At 40.6% G+C, this 24,057-nt stretch overlaps 3 protein-coding genes across 3 annotated transcripts in view; all 3 read right to left on the bottom strand.

The window, feature by feature from the left end:
* LOC126284309 (arylsulfatase B-like) overlaps positions 1–6,922 on the bottom strand; it is a 177,079-nt gene extending 170,157 nt beyond the window's left edge. Inside the window, exon 1 of the mRNA XM_049983143.1 lies at positions 6,895–6,922. The gene's annotated coding sequence lies outside the window, so the exon portion shown is untranslated. The remainder of the gene's footprint in view (positions 1–6,894) is intronic.
* LOC126284308 (arylsulfatase B-like) overlaps positions 1–24,057 on the bottom strand; it is a 197,602-nt gene that overhangs the window by 90,112 nt on the left and 83,433 nt on the right. The window lies entirely within an intron of this gene.
* The window catches only part of LOC126285108 (uncharacterized), a 112,120-nt gene that overhangs the window by 9,049 nt on the left and 79,014 nt on the right, over positions 1–24,057 (bottom strand). The window lies entirely within an intron of this gene.

Below are 24,057 nucleotides of genomic sequence, written 5' to 3'. Positions count from 1 at the left end.
TAATGCTTTTACAGTGGCCACCGGCCTCCTCTGCAGGTCCGAGAGAATTTGTGAGGTGAACTGAAGGGCAGAAAAGAAGCCGACTGGTTACCCGGTCTTCAAATATGTAGTCGTAGTAGCCGACGCCGGCGTTCCAGTAGCCGAGGTGGGAGTCGAACCCGCGGTATGTGGGCGTGTAGACCTTGGAGTAGTGGCCCAGGTGCCACTTGCCGATGGCCCTGGTGACGTAGCCCAGGTCCTTGAGGTACTGCGGCAGGATCTTGCCCTCGGGCAGCGCGTGCGCCTCGTCTCCCGTTATCACGTGGCCCTGCATGCCTGCAACAACACGAGATGTCTAATGTTACAGTGCACACACGCAGATGGAAAACCTGTGGAGCAATCTATCTGCTGGTAACGCAACAGTATTTGCTCTCTGCCGTGAGCTGAGGAAACAAAAGGGGCTCAACACACAAACACCAAGATCGTAGTAAGGAAGTAGGTTACAATTCTACTTCCCATTGAAGTAGAGGTACCAGAAACTGAGAATGAGAGGTAACGTCAAAGGGACTATGCACAAAGCAAGTTTGAGAGACACTACAGGAGTTTGCTGTGTATAATCTTCTCACATGGCAGTATAACGAGAAAGCGCTGGTGCAGTGCTAAACACGGACCGCCGCTGACGCCAGACTCACCCAGCCGGACGGGGTACTTCCCGGTCATGATGGCCGACCGGGACGGCGTGCAGACCGGCTGCACGTAGTGGCCGTTGAGGATGACCCCGTGGTACGCCAGGGCGTCGATGTTGGGCGTGGGCACCTGATCCGAGCCGTGGAAGCTCACGTCGTTCCAGCCCTGCAACGGGTTTTCTTGTTACGTCACATACATACTTCGGCTCAATAGCACTCGTCTTCACTAGCTGCTGGGGCCTATTCCCCAAACATAATATATAGTTTCATTTAGAGAGTGAAAACAGTGTAGTGTTGAGCAAAATACCAGGAAATAAATTGCAATTTCTCATCGATACTATTATTACCCGTGATAGACGTGACACGTTTGAATTAATTAATCTCCATTGACTACCTCCATTGCTAGAAAATGAATTGAGCACTTACACACATACGGAAAAAATATCACCTACAATTTCATAAGACTTTTGGTAGATTACTTTCCCTACCCTCTCTGATCTGGAATTCAGCTTCATTTGTTACACTCAATTCAAAAGCCTTTTTAAGAAATATTGTTCGATTGGTGCAGGTCTTTTCTTAGCGTACTTGTTCAGCTGTTTACTTTTAATTTCCTGACATTAATTTCTTCGGCATACATAGCATCCTTTTGATTTAAAGTTTTAAAATATGAGAAGAGTGTATTTAATTATTATTTTATATACATGAACATTTGATTTAGCAGGATTTTACTTTCGTCTGTGTCGCTTATTACTTTTCTGTTTTCCTACTCTTTTCCCTATAACTCGAATATGCATTAGATGCCTGATTTTCGTTGACATTACATTTCAGCCATCAATTTTCTTCTAAGCCTTGTCAAGAAAAGCAGACCTTAGGAAGTCATTCAGGCTTTTATATCAGTTCTGGTATTCTTTTGCACTTGATTGGGACTGTTCTGTGTTCAGATCACTAGGTTGATCGTTATGTTACCTCTCTCCTCTATAATCTTTCTAATTGCAGTTTCTTCTTATCATTGCAGCTGCAAGTAATTTTTATTTAATTTCTCAACTGTAACGTACAAGTCTAAGTTCGCAGCATATTATCGCTCTGTCTGATGAGTCGACTGAAAAACATGAGGGCTATTCGCAAAGCAAGGTCCGATCGGTTGCGAAATTTAAACCACAGTGATTAATCCGCTGAAGCTTTGAATAGCTGTCTTGGACAATGTCTCCAGTGTCTCCGTCGATTGCATCACGTTGCTGTTTTCACTTCTGAGTGCACAGTGTGCACGTAAATACGCCTAGAACAATAATGCCTCCAGGCAAGTATGAACGCCTGTAACAGTTTTCACCTGATTTTGTGCAGTTCACACGACGTAATTGTCATGCATTTCCTTGCTCCTGACAATTCTCGCCCACACGTTGCACAGGCAATTAGGATGCTCCTACAGCGTTTTCAATGGAAGGTGTTTGATCACCCACCATACAGCCTAGACTTGTCTCCCGCTGATTTTTGTCTCTGTTCACATGAACCTCTGGCTAAGACGATAACATTTTAGCACAGACAACGAGCTGTAGACTAGCTTAGAGAATTGGAAGAAGGCACAGGCGGCTGCCTTCTATGACGATAGTATTGAAGTGTTTGTACAATGCTACGACAAGCAGTGGAGCGGTGACCATATAGAGAAGTAACTGGAAGGTGTAGCTTTTGGAAGTAAAAAAAAAAAAAAATTGTGGTTTTCCTTTTGGATTCCATTTTGCGGCCGAGTCGACCTTCCTTGACGAACAACCCTCGTAGGTACGGTTACTGAGTATTCTATGAACATGTGCAGTTATGATGAGGGTTGACCCCTGACACAGATCCCAGTACGGACCCAACCTCGTTACTAGGACTGTAGAGAAGGTACGAGTGAGTAGTAGATATCAGTCACTTCGAAACACTCCTTTGTAATATCATAGGCTTTATCACTGATGCTTCGAAGATTTCTCGACGAGCCAATTAGACGAACCAGCAGCTAGAGAATGTATAATGAACTGCAACTCTGCACATGCTGACGGTGAAATCGTGGCTCCCATGAAATGAAGTCATTGTGCGAAAAATGTAAAGTTGCCTTGGAGTTACATTTATCTCTTACTTATAGCACCTACTACAGTGCGAAGCAATGAAGTTAGAGATTTTACATCATCAAAAAGTCGTAACGTTCTATCTGCATTCACCAACTGCGACATAATAGCGTGTGCAAACAGTGATCCAATACTGTAAAATGCTTTTTTATTTCAATCTCTGATCACAAATGAATTATTTAGACGATAACTGGTTTCAGTCTGTAATGACCATCTTCAGATCTTTTTTACACAATGTCCTAAAGTGATACAGCCATATTTTAAATATATGTGACGATGCTATGCTGATTATATTTATATGGTTTCACAATACCATTATGGCAGCATCACCTTAGGACATGGCGTAAAAAAGATCTGAAGACAGTCATTACAGACTGAAACCGGTTATCGTCTAAAGAATTTATTTGTGATCAGAGACTGGAATAAAAAGGCGTTATATCTGGTTTCTCGTGATTCTGCAACAAATTGACGTCAGCAGTTCAAGCCCTATAATTCACGTATCTGTCCGAGGTTCCCTCATGAAACCCTAAGAAAGAAGGATGTTTACGGGAGGACAGGACAGCGACTCACCATGTCGTCGGCGACGATGAAGACGATGTTGGGTGGCTTGGCCCCTGCCTGCCCCACGGCGGCCACCAGCCACACACTCGCCACCACCAGCAGCAGTCGCATCCTCCCCAGATGTCTCTGCCAACAGTCAGACACATAACAGATGTCAGTACAATGCTTTGTTCTACTGGAAATGTACACATCGTTGTCATATTAATGAAATTCATTTGTAAGTCTTCCAGAGCCGTACGACCAGTTTAGAACATTCAGCTAGGAAGGTAATTTGCAGTGTGCAGCACTCCAGCTCCAGAGTAAGTTATTATTACTATGAGCTCTGACTGTTTGATGTCCTCCCTCATGGTGCAAGAATCAACTCTCAAGTGTATTGTGCAAATGAACTTCTCCTTCTCCACAACAATGCAACGCCTCACAGAAGTCTGCACACCCGAGAGGAGCTCACAAACCTTTGTTGGACTGTTCTTCCTCATCCACCCTACAGCCTGGATCTCACACCTTCTAACTTCTCTCTGTTTGGTCCAATGAAGGATGTACTCCATGGGAAGCATTATGTGGGTGATGGAGAGGTTATTGTTGCAACAAGACATTGGCTCCAACGTCGACCAGGAGAGTGGTACCATGTGGGCATGCAGCCCCTCCCAATAAGGTAGAATAAGATCATCACATTGAAAAGGAATTTTGTTGAAAACCGGTGTTTTGTAACTAAAAGAATGGGGAATAATATGGTGTACTGGAATCCTGTATAAAACAAACCTGCTTTCAGAAAAAAATAGTGTTCCGTTCCTTATTGAACTCCGCTAAAAAGTGTTTTCTTAAATGCACACAAATGTGCTGCTCTTCACATTCAATAACCATAATCTACCACTAAAGGTTTATGTGAATGATGAAATATTCAGAGTCAATGAGCGGTTCACCAGGATATGCACACAGTCAGTCTTCTATAATGTGTTAACAATTTTCCCTGTCTTGAAGTGGAAATTTGTGTTAGCTACCATCAGCTTCCACTTAAAACTTTTAACTTGTAGTAGTTTTTGATACCACATCTTCTTAATTTGATTTCACTTACTGATTATTGGCATGTAGTAGAGTAGTTATTTAAAACATGGGCTATTAAATACAGTACCGATAAAATTTTTAAATTGCAGCACTGTGAAATTTGAATACAATATTTGTCCATATCTGCATGGCCAGAACAGTTTTTCATATTTTAAATACCTTGGTTTCAGGAGGAATTTTGGTAACTTCAGAAAAAAACCTGCAGTACACATAAAGCGAATGCTGTCATTACAAAATGAAATTAGAAAATAGATTTAACTTGGATTACAGGGCCAACAGTCTGAAAAGTGTTCTAATTATGAAGCCGTGCTGAGAATTAATAATTGTTGGCATCGAACTGTTGCGGGTGTCGCAGCGTTGTATGGTCTGGGTTTGTCATGCTGAAGGGGAGTGTGCTCCATGTGTGAAGGAACTCTTCGAATTCGATACTCGATTACAACACTCCGTTTCTCACGCACCGACATAGTTACTTTACACATCACCATTTTGCACACTAAAATTCGGATCCCTCTAGCGGCTGAAAATATGTAGACATGAAGAATAAATATGTGCAACGTGAATAAGTTTGGTTTTGTTTAAATTACTTTAAGAATTTTCACATAAAAAGTTCGGAGGTATTACTTTAAGAATAATCTCATAAATATATTGCGTAACCACTGTCAAATCACATTGGTTGATATGGGTATCAGTAAAACTTCAGAATACCCATATAAAAGACAAACAGAAATTAAAAATGTCTTACCAAACCAAAAGTATTTTCTTTGCACCTCAAGGCTGCACTATTTCGAAAAAGCACGTAAAGTACGAAAATCTATAACAGTTGTCAGTTTGGATAATTATTATTAAGGCTGTAACTCCTCTTTCCTAAGTGAATTAGGCATACAACATAACATAAAAAAATCTACGTTATGAAAAGAGAAAACAAAGTTGAAATTAAAATGTTGTGCATCGGCTAAATATTTCGGGGTAATAGTAATGAGCGATACCTAACGGATTGGACATGTGACGTTAGAATTAGGGAAGTCGAAGGGAAAACTTAGATTTCTGGCTGAATGCAGTGCATGTGTGAAACATTGCTTACAGGACGCTAGATGGACCAATTCCAGAGGACTGCTCCAGCACGGAGAGTCATCATCGAGTAACCACGCCAGTAGATACCGAACTAGTCCAAAAGCGTTGAGATAGAACCGTAGCCTCTGCGAAAGTAGCGAATCTGCTCAGGGAACGCAATTGTGAATCCTTGGAAGAAAAGCTCTTTTATAGCGAGCTCTTTGGTTCCCACATTTTTGGACAATGTAGTATGAATCAAAACAGGAAAAAAGTGTTGTGAAAATGGGCTCTGAAGTACCGACCTGAACAAGCATGATCACTTGTTCATTTTCGTTACTGTGGAATACATCTCTTCTACAGAACAAGTGCACACATCTCTTAAGATACGCATTTTTGAGCTCATATTTGATAGAAATTTTTTTTTCGTTTTTGTCCGTTCTACCACCTCTGAAAATTGCCTACCCTACAGTCTCAGCAACAACGGTACCAGAGTACCAGTACATGTATTCCACTGTCTGAGGTATCAGAACGATTTTCTCTTGTAACTTTCGACCTTGTCGTTTCCGGACCGGGTCCCTCAGAGATGGTGGAGGTCATTATTTTTTGGCAGTATGTTCACCGTCTCTCGAAACGCAAGCCACTGCCGCGATATACGTGGACATTTCAGCCGAGTGTGTCCATCTATTTGCACAAGACATTGTTCCAATGCAAACAGACAATACAGTGTTCTAACTATGTTCAGCCGTCCTTTCACGAAAACGAAGTTTAGCTCCACACTCCCTTTCCTCGCATAGCTATGCGATGTCTGTATTGTTGAGAATACATTTTAATGTGTGAAAACACTATTTATTGGAGATGCAAGAAATTACTGCTTAAACAAGACAGAATACGAAGACGTGATACTTTTCTATGGGTTTTCAGGGGGTGTTACAACACATTTATATCACTTTAGTAGCTCCACATGCTGTCTACCACGTACACAATATGACATTCCTTTCGTATCGCTCATGATAAATGGAGCTCAATTTTGACACTCATTGCTAATTCATGACCAGTGTTCTACATGAGAACCTATTATTCCAATTCAATTAGTTCATGTACTGCTTCGAACATGGATTAACTGAACATAGCTCAAATTATCTTGTGGACTCGAAGACCTCTTCTTTGCGTTGACAGTACCAAGATAACGAGTTAGTTCTCTCGTGGGCAATAACGTGCATTAGAAAAATCTAACACGCTTAAAGGTAGTACCCCAGAACACATATAAGTAAGGTCCAAATTTACTTTTGCAACAGCTTTCTTCGTCGGTACAATCAATGAGTATCACGTTTGCGATAAAAAATGAAACACTTTGAATTTTTTTAAGTTATGAGAATTAGAACTGGAAAATCCCTACATACTGATATAATACACATTCACTGTGAACTACAGAACTGAGAATCAGCAGAAACACTTACAGGTGACGTCGGTGACAGTAAGATGTGTGCAGGCTACTGCAGGCCAATAATGCCCTTTCTGTCTTGTGAAGAAACTTATATACGTCGTGTTTACGTAATTATCTTGATTTCTGTATGCAGTATCACGAAAGTAATCTTGCGTAATTTCAGATATGGAATTTATCGCAAGTGAATATGTTATCACAGATTGCGTGACATATCGAAGTAATGACACTGTGCGGTAATGAGGTGTTGTCAGGACGACACACTACGTGATTTGGGGACAGCTTTCCCAGGGGTCGGAATGACTTGCGATAGCAAAGCACTGGACCGCACTATGAGTCAGCAGCTAAGAGTGGAATGAAATTCAGAATTTGCACTAGAGGACAGCGAAGCAGTTTTCTGAAACTGTCTGTACGTGAGGCTAATATAAACTTGGAACAATTGACAAGACAGATGTAGGCGACTAACAACGGTACAACCCTCACACTAGGGCTATACGCTCGCAGGTTTGATGGCATACGTTTCCGCTATTTCCGGTAAGGACGCTGAGATCCATTTGCGCGCACATGTTACGATACGAGTTACTACAGTTGAAAGAATTATAACAGGAAACAACTGCCATGGATTTCAGGTAATGACATCAAAGTATCAAAATCTTGTGTTGACTTCGTAGCATCCCCTTGAGGCACCTTCTTAATCAATGTATGCCTCAAGATTTCTTATTTGAAAGTATGCAGTAGTGTGTATATGCAACTGATCTGAAATTATAAACTCATCTAACTAATCGAGATGAAACTGATGTTACTGCATTTCACCCAATTGTAGCCTGCCGGTGTGGCCGAGCGGTTCTAGGCGCTTCAGTCTGGAGCCGTGCGAGCGCTACGGTCACAGGTTCGAATCCTGCCTCGGTCAGGGATGTGTGTGATGTCCTTAGGTTAGTTCTAGGGGACTGATGACCTCAGATGTTAAGTCCCATAGTCCTCAGAGCCATTTGAGCCACCAAATTGTAATAAATAAGCTCAAGTTACATATTGCTTTCAATGAAATATGAGTACCACATAACTACAATCCAGTATGTCTGGAAATCATTATGGATAGACTCTTGACATTCAAGCAACTGTGCATCAAGTTATCTGAGAAACTAGTCTCAAGAGTAAATCTACTTCTCAAGATTGTCGGAAGCAGCTTGGATGCGGACTCATACTCTACGCATTGTCGCACTCCCAACTGTGTATTTCTGGAGAATAGTGTTCTTTTGTGTGGGAAAACAGCAGCCATTCGACAAATATTGATGAGCAATTAAATGAAGACAAGAGAGTCAGCACTGGTACTGTCAAACCTTCTCCCAGTCAGTGGCTGCCAGTCTTAGCTAACATTGTTGCGCAAGAGCTAAGGAAGAAAGGAGCCAAGATAAACTTGCTCAAAAAGATTACTTCTCTTAAGAATTCCCCATTGTATGATACCCTACAGGATCCACCAACAACTCGTCTCAGATCACGCAAACCACTCTGGGCTGATTTAGAGGGTATCAGTTCTTTTGACATGACCTGCAAATGGCAACAGCGCTGCAACGAACATCCACCCAACAACGCTCACATGGTTCAAGACCCAACAAAGCAGGTAGAGAGGTGCGAAGTACCACGCCAAATCTGGTCAAGGCTGAAGCGTATGAGGACTGGCCAAGTAAGGTAGGGTTACAGCATTAAGAAGTGGGTTTCTGTCCATCCGCTGACTGCGACTGCGGACAGGAGGAGCAAACAATAGGTCGCATTGTTATTGAGTGCCCACTTCGAGCATTTACCGATGATCTAAGGACTTCACACCAAATAAGTCAAAGTGCTCTTGACTGGTTGTCACATTAGGACATTTCCATTTGATTGTAAATACGTTGTGTACTTGTAAAACTATACGACAAAATAAATAACTCTTTTCCCTACTTTACGTGCTCCCGATTTGTTTTGAAATGTTATTCTACGTAATAACACTGACCCATGTTTCTGAGAATTAAGCCTTTCGATTCCATGAAGGGTTGTCTTCTGAGAAGGCATTATATGACGTCCTGAACTCAGTTTTTGTGCAACTTAATAATAAAATCTCCCTGTTGGCGTTTTCTGTAACCTTGCCAACGCCTTAGATTGAGCACATTAGAAAATTTTCTCAGAGAAACCAGGGCGGTGTGGAATTAAAGGCTTTCTCTCCATGAAACTCAACAGCAGAAGACAGAAGGCCACGTTATCGAGCGATACGACAGGAATAAGCCTACGCTGGGAGTAAGGAACATTAAAAATGGAAACTCACAATTTTATGTGCCTTTTTCGCTGCTGCTCTTGACCTATATAAGTGATTTATTCGGAAGTTGTTTAATTTTTAAAAATCTCTCATGTTTTTGTGATGACACATATTTAGTGATAATAGGTTCAACCATATTCGTAACACGTAGGAGGGTAGTTTAAATGGCTTACAAAACATTCACAGCAAACAGCTTAATCTTTAGTCGTATAAAATCTCACATACTGAAAATGAAAACAAATAACACTGTCTGACGGTCATCCTAAATATAACTCGCCAGGCATTCACTGGGTGACACTCCACGTCTGATAATTCTAGGCGACTGTGTGGATAATAAACCTACGCAATATCACTACATGGATAAGTTAGCCGCAAAGCTCAGGTCTGCCTGCTTTGTAGATCGAAATCTTACTTTATAGATGGCATTGGTCGCATGCTATGGGCACTTACACTCGATCTTGTCCTTTGTCATGAACTCCTGGGGAAATGCAACTCAGTCCCCACTCAGAAAGAGAAAAAATCGTTTAATAAGAGTATTCTGTAAATATCGTAAGTGGATGTCTCACTGAGGGCACTTCAGGGACTTAATAGGGACTTAGAGATTCTCACATTTATTTGACAATAAATTACTCCTAATGATGAATGTGATTAGTAACAGGCGTGAATTTACGATGAACTGTGCAATTTACAACGACAGTATTTGCAGTAAAAGTAATCTCTAAACATACTCTGCATCCCAATCTAGGTAACAAAAAGGAGCTTTTTATCTACGAGGGTTGTAACTTTAACAGTGGCAACTATTTATTTACAGCTCTTACAAAATAGATATGCTGTTCATTTTTGGAGCCCAACCTACGACCAGTTTAGAGGCAGAAGTGATGGCACTTCCTGCAGGACCTGGACATCATTTTGGAGCACAATGCACGCTACTACTGATTTGTTTGAATGATGGAGCTGCTAAGTGCCATACCGCCTACTGCACTCCCCTGACTGACGCCCTCAAAGCTTAACTCGATTTCTAAACTGTAGGAAACACTTAAAGGCATTCGCTTCAGAACTGCTACAAATTCGTCGGGCAATAGACTGCGCCGCTCGAACTGTCTACTCAACTGGCACTGCTAAGAGTATCCTACTACTTCCATATCGCTAGCAGCGGGTTATGTACAATGCTGGAGACTAATTTGAAGGTAAGTAAAACTTTGAAACACGTACCTATTTTGTTCGAGCTGTAAATAAATAGTTGCCACTATTAAAGTTCAAACCTTCGTATAATAGGTTCCAATCAGATAGGAAACTGAAAATCCACGTAATTCAAATATAATGTAAAAGAATGCCTCATTAACTACTCATTCTACATCACTTAAAACTTCCGGAATATTAGACCATGGTCGACGTATAAAGCTATCTCCTGGCAGTTGGCCCTTTTACCTCTGAATATGTATCACACAGTCGGAGAGGAAGCGTTAGGAAAAAGTTTTATACGTCGACCACTGCTTACTAGCCCCGAAGATTTATGGTACCAGATGTGAAAGCTTACATTGTATACTCAATCTACAGTTGGTCAGGTTACTGCAACTGAAGGATGTAAATACTGCATTATTCTATTGTTTGTATCTTTGTTCCTATGAAACCTCCGATTGTGATCTCTGTAAAGGTATATAAATGCTTTGTCTGAAGTCGAAACGAAAGTAACAGTTGTGTTGCCGGCCGCGGTGGTCTCGCGGTTCTAGGCGCGCAGTCCGGAACCGTGCGACTGCTACGGTCGCAGGTTCGAATCCTGCCTCGGGCATGGATGTGTGTGATGTCCTTAGGTTAGTTAGGTTTAAGTAGTTCTAAGTTCTAGGGGAATGATAACCACAGCAGTTGAGTCCCATAGTGCTCAGAGCCATTTTTGAACAGTTGTGTTGTCCAAGACGAGAAGCACAGCTTCCTTTAAAAGTAGCTGTATCCTCCTAATCTGTGAAATTTTACTTTTTTTATTTACTGTTGTTTCATCGCCCTCGCCCCATACGGACAGGGGGTGGACTGTCAGTAGTACAATACTAGTCTCGGGTAGCATCTGAAGACGGCAACGAGTTACGTGGCCGAAATACTGTGCCAGAGCGACACAAACATCCGGCAGTAGACCCGATTGCGCCACATGTCAGTATAATACTCCTTTCTTCATCAAACAGCTTTTAAAAATTTGACACAGATGAGAAAATATATGAGGACTGATATTCGTTTTTAAGTTAAAATAACAAAAATGGGCAGCTGAAAGGACGAAAAATACAAAAGGTTTAAAAACACAAATGCAACGTGATAATATTCTTTGATGAAAAAACTCTTGAGTATTGCATTTTCATTTGAAATCTGAAGGACATGCATTGTGTGGGAAGTATTATGAGAGGAGAAACTATTTTCCATAGTTTGAGGCGTCTGGGTGAAAATATAGGGGCCAGTTAGATAGGAAAATCTATGGATATGATAGGTAGGAGATGATGTGCATAGTGGAGATACAGACGTTGAGAAAGGCAGAGCGTAAGAAGTAGTATTGTCTGTGGATATGACAGTGGTTACAAGAGCAAAGAGATAGGTATTAATGTAGAGGGAAAAGGAGAAAGGAGCCCTGATTTGGATAATTGCAGAATAGTTAAAGTGGGCACGAGGGATAAACATTGGGAGGGTCTCACTGTCTTTGAAAGTGAGTTGATTGAAACTGCGTTATGATGGGATATGGAGCGTGTGTAGGTCTAGGAGAAGAGGAATTTGAGGAAAGTGTTTGTGAAGGTACTGTAGCTTGTCAGGATTGATGACCGGAGCGAAGACAATGGGGTTATTGGAATCTAGTTTCCAGATAGTGTAAGAGATGCAGTGGTGTTGGTTTTTATGTTGGTAACGTCACCTAGCGCTCTGTGTGAAAATCACAGGCTGTGCTGTGTGCATTCTGTGGCTGGTTGGCATTGTTAGAATTTTCGATATTGTAGTGTTGGGCAGTTGGAGGTGAGCCGCCAGCAGTGGTGGATGTGGGGAGAGAGATGGCAGAATTTTGAGAGTGTACGATCTGGACGTGTGTCCATTAGAAAGAGTAAATTTGTAATATTGGGTATATATATATATATATGATGACCTTTGAACATTATTAAGGTAAATACATTGTTTGTTCTCTATCAAAATCTTTCATTTGCGAACTATGCCTATCAGTAGTTTGTGCCTTCAGTAGTTAGAATCTTTCAGTGAGGTTTTTGTGAGGTAAGTGATTTATGAAAGCTATAGGTCATTGTTAGTCAGGGCCATTCTTTTGTAGAGATTTTTGAAAGTCAGATTGCGTTGCGCTAAAAGTATTGTGTGTCAGTTTAGTGTTGATCAGAATAAGTAAAGAGAGAAATGTCTGTGTTCGTTCAGTTCTGCTCAGCTGTTTGTAAATCAAATAATGTAAGAGGTTTATCAGCACAGTCATTCATAAATTTTTCTAAGGGGGTGTTTCATATGTCGACCCTTAGCCGAGGATACCTCACTGGAATCTTCTGATTTTTTCTTGTAGTTTGTGTAATTAGTGTACCTGTTGTTTATTGCTAGCGCGTATTTATAGAGAGAAGTTTATTTTAAGTTGTAGTTTTTCATTGTTGTACATGGATGCACTGCTGGCATGCATGTAGATTTGCACCAAGTATTTCGCAGCTGCGCTTGCAATTAACTAGATATTATTTTCAATGCGATGTTAATGTGTTTTCTTATTTTGCACTTCAAATTGTGCTTTTCTGTGTTATCGTGTGAAATATTGTGATAATAATGGCGTGTGAAAACCGTAATATTAGGCTCACAAGTAAACTGGGAACTGACAGTGAAGACGAGAGTAGTGTGTTAGCGCCAACGTGTAATGAATTAACTAATGTTCAGCATTGTAATTTGGTAATTGTGCATAGGGAAATGGAGCGGGCTTCAAATAATGGGGTAGTCAGTGAAACAATTAGTGAACAGGGTAGGATTGTCGATCGGTCGGTCGGCAACAGCTCGCCATAGGGATCCGAAATGACAGGGCACAATCTTATAAATACTGTAGATTCAGATTCTGCGTCCTCACCGTTTTCTCAAGTATGTCAAGACACATTTTCTGCTTTTCAAAATCCGAATGTTGCCGGTTCAAATGCACTGCCGAATAGCACTGAGGAACATGTTTCAGACACCAGTGCATTGTTATTACAATTAATGAAACAAATGGGACAAAAGCTTCAAAAGTTAGACATAATGGAACAAAATCAGAGACGAACACAGCAACAGCTTCAAAAGTTAGACTCAATGGAACAAACGCTTGAACAAACACGTGAAGGTTTAACTGCTGAGTTACTTAAAATCGAATCGAAATGTCAAAAAGTCAGTAATGACATAAAAACACAAATTTGTGAGCATTTTCAACCTATTTTTTCTCGTCATGAAAATGCATTACAGAATCACGAAGCAGCCATAAAAGAACTGCAAATTATTGTTAATGAAAATCACGACACCTTGCAAGCTACAATTGACTCAGTTGCATCTACCGATTCGGATACGCAACTTGCAAAAACTCTGGAAAACTTAAAGGACACTGTAGATACGATTTCAACACTAATGGACACTCTGCAACTTGGTTCAGAACAAGACACTGAGGAAATCTGTTCACTATCGGAGAAAGTAGCACAACTTTCGTATTACTTCACTAACCTATCTACAAAAGTAGATGATGATCAGAATGACACACGACCTGTAGCTTTCACTGACCCAGAAGAGTATAAACATATTAGAAAATTCAAACAAAATCAAAACCAAATCAATACACAGTACAAAAGAGAAACCCAGTAAGTACAAGATCAGTTGACACAGATAATACAAGAATTACATATTTCAGAAATACGAAAAAGTCATAAAATAATAACACAGGGCATTTTGGAAATTATGAAAGAAATTGGCAAGGCGCACTGAAGTTTGAAATGGAACCGCCGAAACGACGTAACAATGAACGATATGCGACTCGCCGACATGATGATTTTGACTGTAAGCTGTTCATTACTACACGTAAATTCAAAACATTTAAGAATTCTGGCAACGACATTCATCCACAAGCGTGGCTTCTTCAATTCTTTCATTGTTTTCCACCCAACTGATCATTGGAACACAAGTTAGAATTTATGTGTGGCTATTTAGAGAATGAACAAGCTGTAAGAATGCGATCGGTCATTCACGATTGTCACAGTGAAGGAGAATTTTATCATGCCTTCCTCTCAGCATATTGGTCTCAAGCTACACAAGACCGAGCAAAACATAGCATCATAAGTATGAAACATTTCGAACAATCTGAATTTTCCAGCCTTGTGAAATATTTTGAAGACATGTTGCACAAGAATCAGTACCTGTCAAACCCATACAGCACGTCAGAACTCATCCGCATTTGCTTAATCAAATTGCCTGAATATTTACGACATATTATTTTGGCTGGAAATTGACACTGACAATCGCGGAACGCGAAAACAGGAGAACAACAATTACAGGTCACATCCGTCACAATTCCGCGATGACAGAAATAATAACTGGACACGACAAGGCTATTCTTACAAAGCAAATCGTGACCAAAACAGACACCACCCACATCACAACCACTGGCGAAGTAATAATAATCACAGGGAAAGATCACCTCTCCTTAGTTTTGAATATGACAGAGACAATCAGACAAACAGGCAATATGGGAACCGAAACAATTATTATGAAGGGAGACAGAATAACTTCGGACACAACGGTGCACCGCGCAGTTACGTCTCAGGGAGAAGTTCTCCACCACGTGACCGACAAGAAATTAGTTACAGTAATTACCGACATGACGACAGACGATATAATCATAACGACAGACCTGAATTTCATCAGAACTAGCGAGATTCAGACAGCGCAGGACCTTCTCATCAAGGTGAATTTTTGAAGTTAGGTCTCCTAATCCTAATAGCGACGCGCGCCAACAAAGAGACATACAATGACTTGCACTGCAGGCAGCCACGTGCGCCGGCTGGCTCAGGGAAAGATAACACAGACGCTAAGCTTGAGAAAAATTTTAGCATTCCTTACCGACGTATACCACATGATAACTGCGTTGAACTTGAAACTCTGCTTACTAGGAAGATTAAAGGATTGCACCACATTTCACATGTAAAACCGTTTATTGAGAGATAATCTGCTTTTTAACTTAGTCTTTGCCATAAAATCTTTCACTTTACTTAACTAATACACTTTGTCACACTTAGAAGCTGTTAACATGCAATAATGTTTGAACTTAAATATCCAGTCAAGAACCAAGAGAAATAATTTAAACAGAAATTACGAGAGCATTGTTATAGTGAACAGACGACACAGTGTTATTGTATGTGTACATTCTTGCTTGTTAGTTGCACGATTACGTAACGACTATAAGGCGTACATACTTAGAACATATACTGCTAATGAGATTTTAATGCAACATTTTGGTTTATTTGAAAAGACATTCTTTATTTAAAATACTTTCTGAGGGATTAAATAACACTTAGCATTTGGTTTCTTTGACAGCTACACGATTATATCACGACGCTGCTACTGTGTGACACAATTTACATTGCTTCTTTTGCAGTGTATCTGTTTTATATCTTCTTTTCTGAATTATTCTCGAAAGTGAAACATGTTTTAGTTGTAACATTTGTGGTATAGCTACAATGAGACAGCCTTTTCCGTAGCACAACAATATGTTACAGTACAGTGCTTTCTTCATCATGGCAATAAGCGTAATAACTACGATATCTGTACGCAAAGCATTTCACTTTTGTTTTTGATTAGGTGAGTACAGTGACTTTTGCAGAACTTTGCTTCCGGAAGACGATAACTACGACACTTCCACAGAATTATCTTACAGCAAGACGCACATCTAGCGGTACAGGACACGCATTTGAGTGATTAATTTTGTACTTAAAACATTTATTTCTTACAGTATTTTGAATTACAAAGATACACAGTTTTTCCGTGATACATTTCATTCCATTGCTGCAACCTGTAACACCTGAGGGCATGATTACTTAAATCCTTAGGGGATTACTTTGTGTGCTAAGCGTGTAGTGTAATGTTGTATTTGCTTTGCTAATTTAGATATACTGCTGCTTGCTTTGCCAATTTGCATTGTTTGCCATTGTTGTTTGTATTAATTGTTTTGTACTGCTGCATTGCCTCGTCCCTTAGTATATGTATCTGAGCTCAGTAGATTTAAGTTAGCTTAAGAGGGGGTGATACTATATAAGAAACTAACTATGGAGAATAGGAAAAGAATGCATTGAGAAGTTATATGAAAAAGATTTGGGCAAAAATGAGTATTTTACAATGAGAAATATTTATTTTGAAAGAGGATACGAACAAAGCAGTAGGGCTTGGGGACAATAGGCTTAGATAGGATTTTTTTTGCAGGAGCAAATGTTGAACTAAAAGGAAAGATCTATGGAATGAAGTTTTGGGTTGGACTACAGTACCAAATGTTACACTGAAAACGAAACCTGTCTTTTACTTTTGTGTTATTTTGCTATGTGTATTTGTGTTTATCCTCTCTTTATGTGTTTAGCTAATAAGATTTATGTTGAAGAATTTTTCTGATACGAAGCTACATTCACTATGATGAGTAATACTGTTGTCCTCAAATATAATTTGCATTAATAACATGTTATTTACTTTGTAAAGATGTTTAGACATTATTAATTCTGTTCTGTTTCAATGCTCATCTGTGTATTAATGTTTCGAAAAACTGTTCTCATTATTTTATTTATTTACTTATGTCATAATTCCTGCAACACTGATGTATCTGTGTATTTCTATTCTTTTGTAAAGCCGGTACTACTAAAAAATGTTATCAGTATTGTTATGTTCTTTAAGGATGTGATTTGTATCTTTGTAAATGTATTCTTCTGATGTAAATTTATAATTGTATAGACAAATTAAGCATTCATTTCATTGCACACATTTGTGTTGGTCATAGTATATGCACAGTAGACGAGAAGTTGGGACTGTTAGTGTTTGCATGTGTGTTGATAATTCAGCAAGTGACTGGTTAACAGCATTGCTGTTTCTAAGGGCATACCAAAAAGTCTGTGAGTGCACAAGTGGTGGTTTATGGACTTTTTATATTGTCTGCAAGACTCTTAAATGGTGTCTGTGCACCCACACAATCGCAACAGATGGTACAGTGCGTTTACACCTTTGATGACTCAACAATATTATTATTTCTACAAGGACTGCAGTGGGTATGCACCTCTGATGGCCCAACAATACCATAATCTCTACTAGGTCTAAAGTGGGTCTACTCTGTGATGACCTACCTACCACTATTCTTCAACTTCGACTGACTCTGCTGTGGGTTTGCTCTGTTGTGGCCCATTACCTGTCTGCATGTCAAGTCAGCACTATCTTTCTGTTGGAAGGACAACACTACTTCTTCAAGACTGCATGGAAATCTAGTAGGGATATGCCCCACTATAGGTGGCGAGTCACTTAGTATTGCCACCTAGAATAACTCCTAAAGTATGATATTAGCTGAAACGTTTGTGGGACAAATGTTGCATGGGACAAGGGGGCGATAATATGACGTTGATTTTTTGTTGCTATGTGTAGTCAAGCCATATATACACTCCTGGAAATGGAAAAAAGAACACATTGACACCGGTGTGTCAGACCCACCATACTTGCTCCGGACACTGCGAGAGGGCTGTACAAGCAATGATCACACGCACGGCACAGCGGACACACCAGGAACCGCGGTGTTGGCCGTCGAATGGCGCTAGCTGCGCAGCATTTGTGCACCGCCGCCGTCAGTGTCAGCCACTTTGCCATGGCATACGGAGCTCCATCGCAGTCTTTAACACTGGTAGCATGCCGCGACAGCGTGGACGTGAACCTTATGTGCAGTTGACAGACTTTGAGCGAGGGCGTATAGTGAGCATGCGGGAGGCCGGGTGGACGTACCGCCGAATTGCTCAACACGTGGGGCGTGAGGTGTCTACGGTACATCGATGTTGTCGCCAGTGGTCGGCGGAAGGTGCACGTGCCCGTCGACCTGGGACCGGACTGCAGCGACGAACGGATGCACGCCAGGACCGTAGGATCCTACGCAGTGCCGTAGGGGACCACACCGCCACTTCCCAGCAAATTAGGGACACTGTTGCTCCTGGGGTATCGGCGAGGACCATTCTCAACCGTCTCCATGAAGCTGGGCTACGGTCCCGCACACCGTTAGGCCGTCTTCCGCTCACGCCCCAACATCGTCCAGCACGAACGCTGGTCCAACTGAGGCGCCAGGTGGAAATGGCATGGCAAGCCGTTCCACAGGACTACGTCCAGCATCTCTACGATCGTCTCCATGGGAGAATAGCATCCTGCACTGCTGCGAAAGGTGGATATACACTGTACTAGTGCCGACATTGTGCATGCTCTGTTGCATGTGCCTATGTGCCTGTGGTTCTGTCAGTGTGATCATGTGATGTATCTGACCCCAGGAATGTGTCAATAAAGTTTCCCCTTCCTGGGACAATGAATTCACGGTGTTCTTATTTCAATTTCCAGGAGTCTATATATAGGGTGTTACAAAAAGATAAGGCCAAACTGTCAGGAAACATTCCTCACACACAAAGAAAGAAAATATGTTATGTGGACATGTGTCTGGAAACGCTTACTTTCCATGTTAGAGCTCATTTTATTACTTCTCTTCAAATCACACTAATCATGGAATGGAAACACACAGCAACAGAACGTACCAGCGTGACTTCAAACACTTTGTTACAGGAAATGTTCAAAATGTCCTCCGTTAGTGAGGATACATGCAAACACCTCCGTCGCATTGAATCCTGATGCGCTGATGCAGCCGTGGAGGATGGCGTATTGTATCACAGCCCTCCAAAATACGAGCACGAAGAGTCTCTACATTTCTGGGGTTGCGTAGACAAGAGCTTTCAAATGCCCCCATAAACGAAAGTCAAGAGGGTTGATTCCATGGAATTGGTCCACCTCTACCAATCCATCGGTCGCCGAATCTGTTGTTGAGAAGCGTACAAACACTTCGACTGAAATGTGCAGGAGCTCCATCGTGCATGAACCACATGTTGTGTCATACTTGTAAAGCCACATGTTCTAGCAGCACAAGTAGAGTATCCCGTATGAAACCATGATAACGTGCTCCATTGAGTGTAGGTGGAAGAACGAAACTAAAATGAGCTCTAACATGGCAATTAAGCGTTTCCGGACACATGTCCACATAACATCTTTTCTTTATTTCTGTATGAGAAATGTTTCCTGAAAGTTTGGCCGTACCTTTTTGTAGCACCGTGTGTGTGTGTGTGTGTGTGTGTGTGGGTGCACATGTGTTCCTCAGCAGCTATACAGTTGTAGGTCGTAGGAGGGAATTCTTCAGGCACCTGTTGTAGGACAGTTCCTGCCAATTTCGAGTGGTACTGTGGACTACAACACGTAGCAACGCGAATATATACGCACACGTGATCGGAAAGGGGAACAAAACCCGTTTCAAGTGTTCTCAGTTGAGCCCCATACACAACAGCCATCGCCTCTGGTTCATTGAGTCTGGGGATATTCCAATAGCACCAGTCCATCCTCAGTCCATCCTGCTACATCACCATTATTCGACAGTGAAACGATAGAGTTCAGTAAGGGTAAAAGTTATACTTCACAAATAGAATAAATATGATATCTTTTACGAACCCCCCGACTCAGGTGATATAGTTGGTAAACAGTTCAAATAAAACTTCAGTGTCATTTCAATTAAATGTAATAAATTGTAGTTGGTGTTGACTGCAATCTATACTTGATATTTTAGCCTACTCTGAGTGGTTGTGGAAACATACATGACCTCTTAGCAACAAATAATCCTAACCAAATAGAGAATAATAACCACAAGGTTGTAGCTAGACTGAATACCGTAAAATCCAAACCAACCAAAAATAAATGCAAAATACATCTATTTCAAAAAGCAAATAAAACTTCTCTTGACACCTTCCCTAAAGACAGCCTCAGCTCTTTTCTACCTGACTGTACAAGCGTAGACTAGATGTAGTTCAAAGAAATAATGTCGACGGCAATTGAGAGGTGTATACCAAATATTTTAATGACAGATGATACTCATACCCCGTGGTACACAAAACAGGTCAAAACATTATTGCGTAAGTGACGAAAAAAACACGTGAATTTTAAAAGAACGTAAAATGTCTAAGATAGGCGAAGTGTTATAGATGGTTAATATTTAACGCGAACTCTAATGCGAGATACTTTTACTGGTTCCCATAACGAAACCCTGTCTCGAAAGCTGCTAGAAACCCCAAAGAGATTCTGGTAGTACGTAAAGTGCACCAGTGGCAAAACACAATCAATACCTTCAATATTCGATAACAATGGGAGTGTTATTGGTTACCGTGCCACTAAAGCAGAATTACTAAGCACGTTTTTACGAAATTTTTTCACAAAAGGAGACGAAGTAAATATTCCATAAGTCGAATGGAGAACAACTGTCAACATGAGTAATTTAGGAATAGATATCCTCGGTGTAGCAAAGCAGCTTAAAACAATAAAGGCAAGGCTTCTGATCCAGATTGTATAGCAGTGAGGTTCCTTTAAGAATATGTTGATACAATAACAGGACACTAAGGAATCATACAAAACCTCTCACTCGTAAAGAGATCTGTGGAAAGTTGAACAAGTCACACCACTACCCAAGACAGGAAATAGGAGTATTCTGTTGAATTACAGACCCACATCGCTAACGTATATTTGCTGTAGGAGTTCGGAACATGCAGAATGAGTGAACACTATGAATCATTTCGGATGGAATTATTTATTGACAGATAACCAACAAGAACTCAGAAAATATCGTTTTTATGAAATGTAACTATCTCTTTATTCTCACAAAGTAATGAATGCTATCGACAAGGGTTGTGAAATTCGTTCCTAACTGTTACATTTCCAGAAGGATTTTGGTACAGCTTCTTCTACTTAATTTCCGCGACTGATGAGCATCGTCTTAGTTGTGTGACTAGATTTGTGATTTCCTGTCAGAAAGGTCACAGTGAGTAGTAATTGAGGGAAAGTCGCCGAGGATAACAATAGTAGTATCTGACATCTCCCAAGGAAGTGTTATAGGCCCTCTTTTGTTCTTGATGTTCATAAACGATTGCCGGCTGATGTGGCCGTGCGGTTCTAGGCGCTTCAGTCTGGAACAGCGTGACCGCTCCGGTCGCAGGTTCGAACCCTGCCTCGGGCATGGCAGTGTGTGATATCTTTAGTTTACTTAGGTTTAAGTAGTTGTAAGTTGTGGGGGACTGATGACCACAGATGTTAAGTCCCATAGTGCTCAGAGCCATTTGACCCATTTTGAACCATAAACGATTTAGGAGACAATCTGAGCAGCCTCTTACATTGCCTGCAGATGATGCTATCATTTACTGCCATGTAATGTCATCAGTAGATCAAAATCAGTTGCAAAATGATTTTGTCAAAATACCTGTGGCGCAAAAAGTGGCAAGTGACTCTTAATTATGAAAAGTGTGAAGTCATACACATGAGCGCTAAAAAGAATCCGTTAAATTTCCGTTACACTGTAAATTACACAAATATAAACCCTGTAAATTCAACTAAACACTTAGGTATTAGAGTTACAAACAAACTGGATCCACCCTATAGATAATGGTTTGAGTAAAGCAAACATAAGGCGATTTATTGGCAGACCACTTAGAAAATGCAATATGTCTGCTAAAGAGACTGCCTGCACTACGTTTACCCCCCCCCCCCCCCCCCCCTGCCTCCACGCGCTCCCTTCGCCCTTTTCTGGAGTATTACAGTGCAGAGTGGAAACCACGTCAAACAGAAGCAACGTTGATATCGAAAAGGTTGGGGTGGCAATCATTAAAACGAAGGCGTGTTTAGTTGAGGCAGGACCTTTTCTTGACATTTCAATCACCAACTTTCTCCTCACAGTGTGAAAATAATTTGTTGGCACCCACTACAGAAGGAAAAATGATAATCATTCTAAAATGTCAGAGCCTTTAATTATTCGTTTTTCCCGCTCAATGTTCGAGATTGGAACGATAGAGAAGTAGCTTGAAGGCAGTTCGTTGAACCCTCTACTAGGCACTTAATTTTCGAATTGCATAGTAGTGATGTAGCTGTAGATAACGAGCAACGAAATAGAATTTTTTCACTAATCAAGTATGGTGGAATTTGGAATTACTTGCAGTGTAATATTTCCAAAGGTGTCGTTCTTTCAATAATTCTCATCTTCTTCTCTCGAAAGACTAATTAGAGTACACTAAGAGTTCCATTTTTCGATAGTTTTGAATACACAAGCAGCTCCTTTTGTTTTATTGAGGGAGCAGGGAATCAAATTTTTTCATATGACACCTTCATGATTTTTTTACCGCGTTAAAGTGTTCAAACTGCATATCATTATTTTTTCGAGTACACTCATGATTTTAACGTGACTAACCACCACAGCTGTTCTGGAAAGTAATCGGACCTACTTGAAACTTATTGACCACTTGTGTTAGAGTCGAAATACAGGAGTGTAATGAGAATTTTATCAGGTGCTGTGAGACACATTCTCAGACTTTTTGATGACACTGCACTTAAGTGCACGCGTACTAGCTGAGAAACTGCATAGAAACGCAAACTCACTGAAAACGTTGTTTTCAGCTCGTCGTGAATGACTATTCACGTTAAATATCACCAAAAAGCAAGGTAATACACATAATTAAATGAGAAAAACACATTATATTTGATTCCTGCTTTAGCGATAACCGCCTGCACCCAGCCACGTGAATCAATTTATGCGTGTCATGTTTCCAAGCGGTTACAACATAATGAAGATATAAAATATCTTGTAGCGAATGCGAGTCAAAATTTCGTCCTGTGAGTGCGTTCCTTCAAAAAGTAACATCTCCACTGAAGTGACCGTGTACAGACGATAGTCTGGCCTGATAGTAACAATAGCAATAATTATAATAACAATAATAATAATAATAATAATCGTCTGCAGTTCGTGTTCTCGAAGTCGCGTTCTCGCTTCCGGAGCTCGGTGTCCCCGGTTCGATTTTCAGAGGGGTCAGGGATTTTCACCTGCCTCGAGATGACTGGGTGTTGGTGTTACCATCATTCCTGAAAGTGGCGAGATTGTACTGACCAAAGATTGGGAATTTGTACGGTGGCTCATTACCGAGCACTTGAGCGGCCCACAAACCAAACATTATCATCATCATGAATAATAATGATAATAGCACGCTGGGGGAAACCAGTGAAAGTGGTCTCAGTCTTTCTAAGTACACTCGGAGCAATGCCAAAAGGTCTTAGTGGGCTCTTGAAAACCATTGACATTGATCTAATATCCATCTTCCAACTACGGGAAGATACTCTAATGAGCCCTGCTTGAATTAACCGCGGATACGTCATGCAGACTTACATGCATAGAAAGTACCCGACTAGTGATCAAACACGAAATACAGTACAGTGAACGTATTTACTGTGTTCACTGTTGTAACGCATAAATATTGTACAGGATCTTTTTGACCATGGTATATTTTATAAATATGGGTAAATATTATTATGGAATTGTGGAAATTTGTGCTTCGGCTAGCGTAAACTACGATTTATGTAACCAAATCTTACAGTATATTCATATATTAGCAATAGTTCAGTAATTGAATGCCTGTTAAACAAAATTTCTTCAAACTTAATGTATCTCAATCAAATTTTTTGATCTACTATTATTTAAATATACGCATGAGGCTAGTTAATTTTAATACTTAAATATTCACACAAAACTATTAGTACGTGGAATAATTAGAGGAATCGCTTCTTATTCTTAATTAAAAGTAAATGAATTACGTATTTCAC

The sequence above is a fragment of the Schistocerca gregaria genome, chromosome 8, assembly GCF_023897955.1.
Source record: "Schistocerca gregaria isolate iqSchGreg1 chromosome 8, iqSchGreg1.2, whole genome shotgun sequence".
Lineage (NCBI taxonomy): Eukaryota > Metazoa > Arthropoda > Insecta > Orthoptera > Acrididae > Schistocerca > Schistocerca gregaria.
This window is presented reverse-complemented; position numbering and strand designations above follow the sequence as displayed.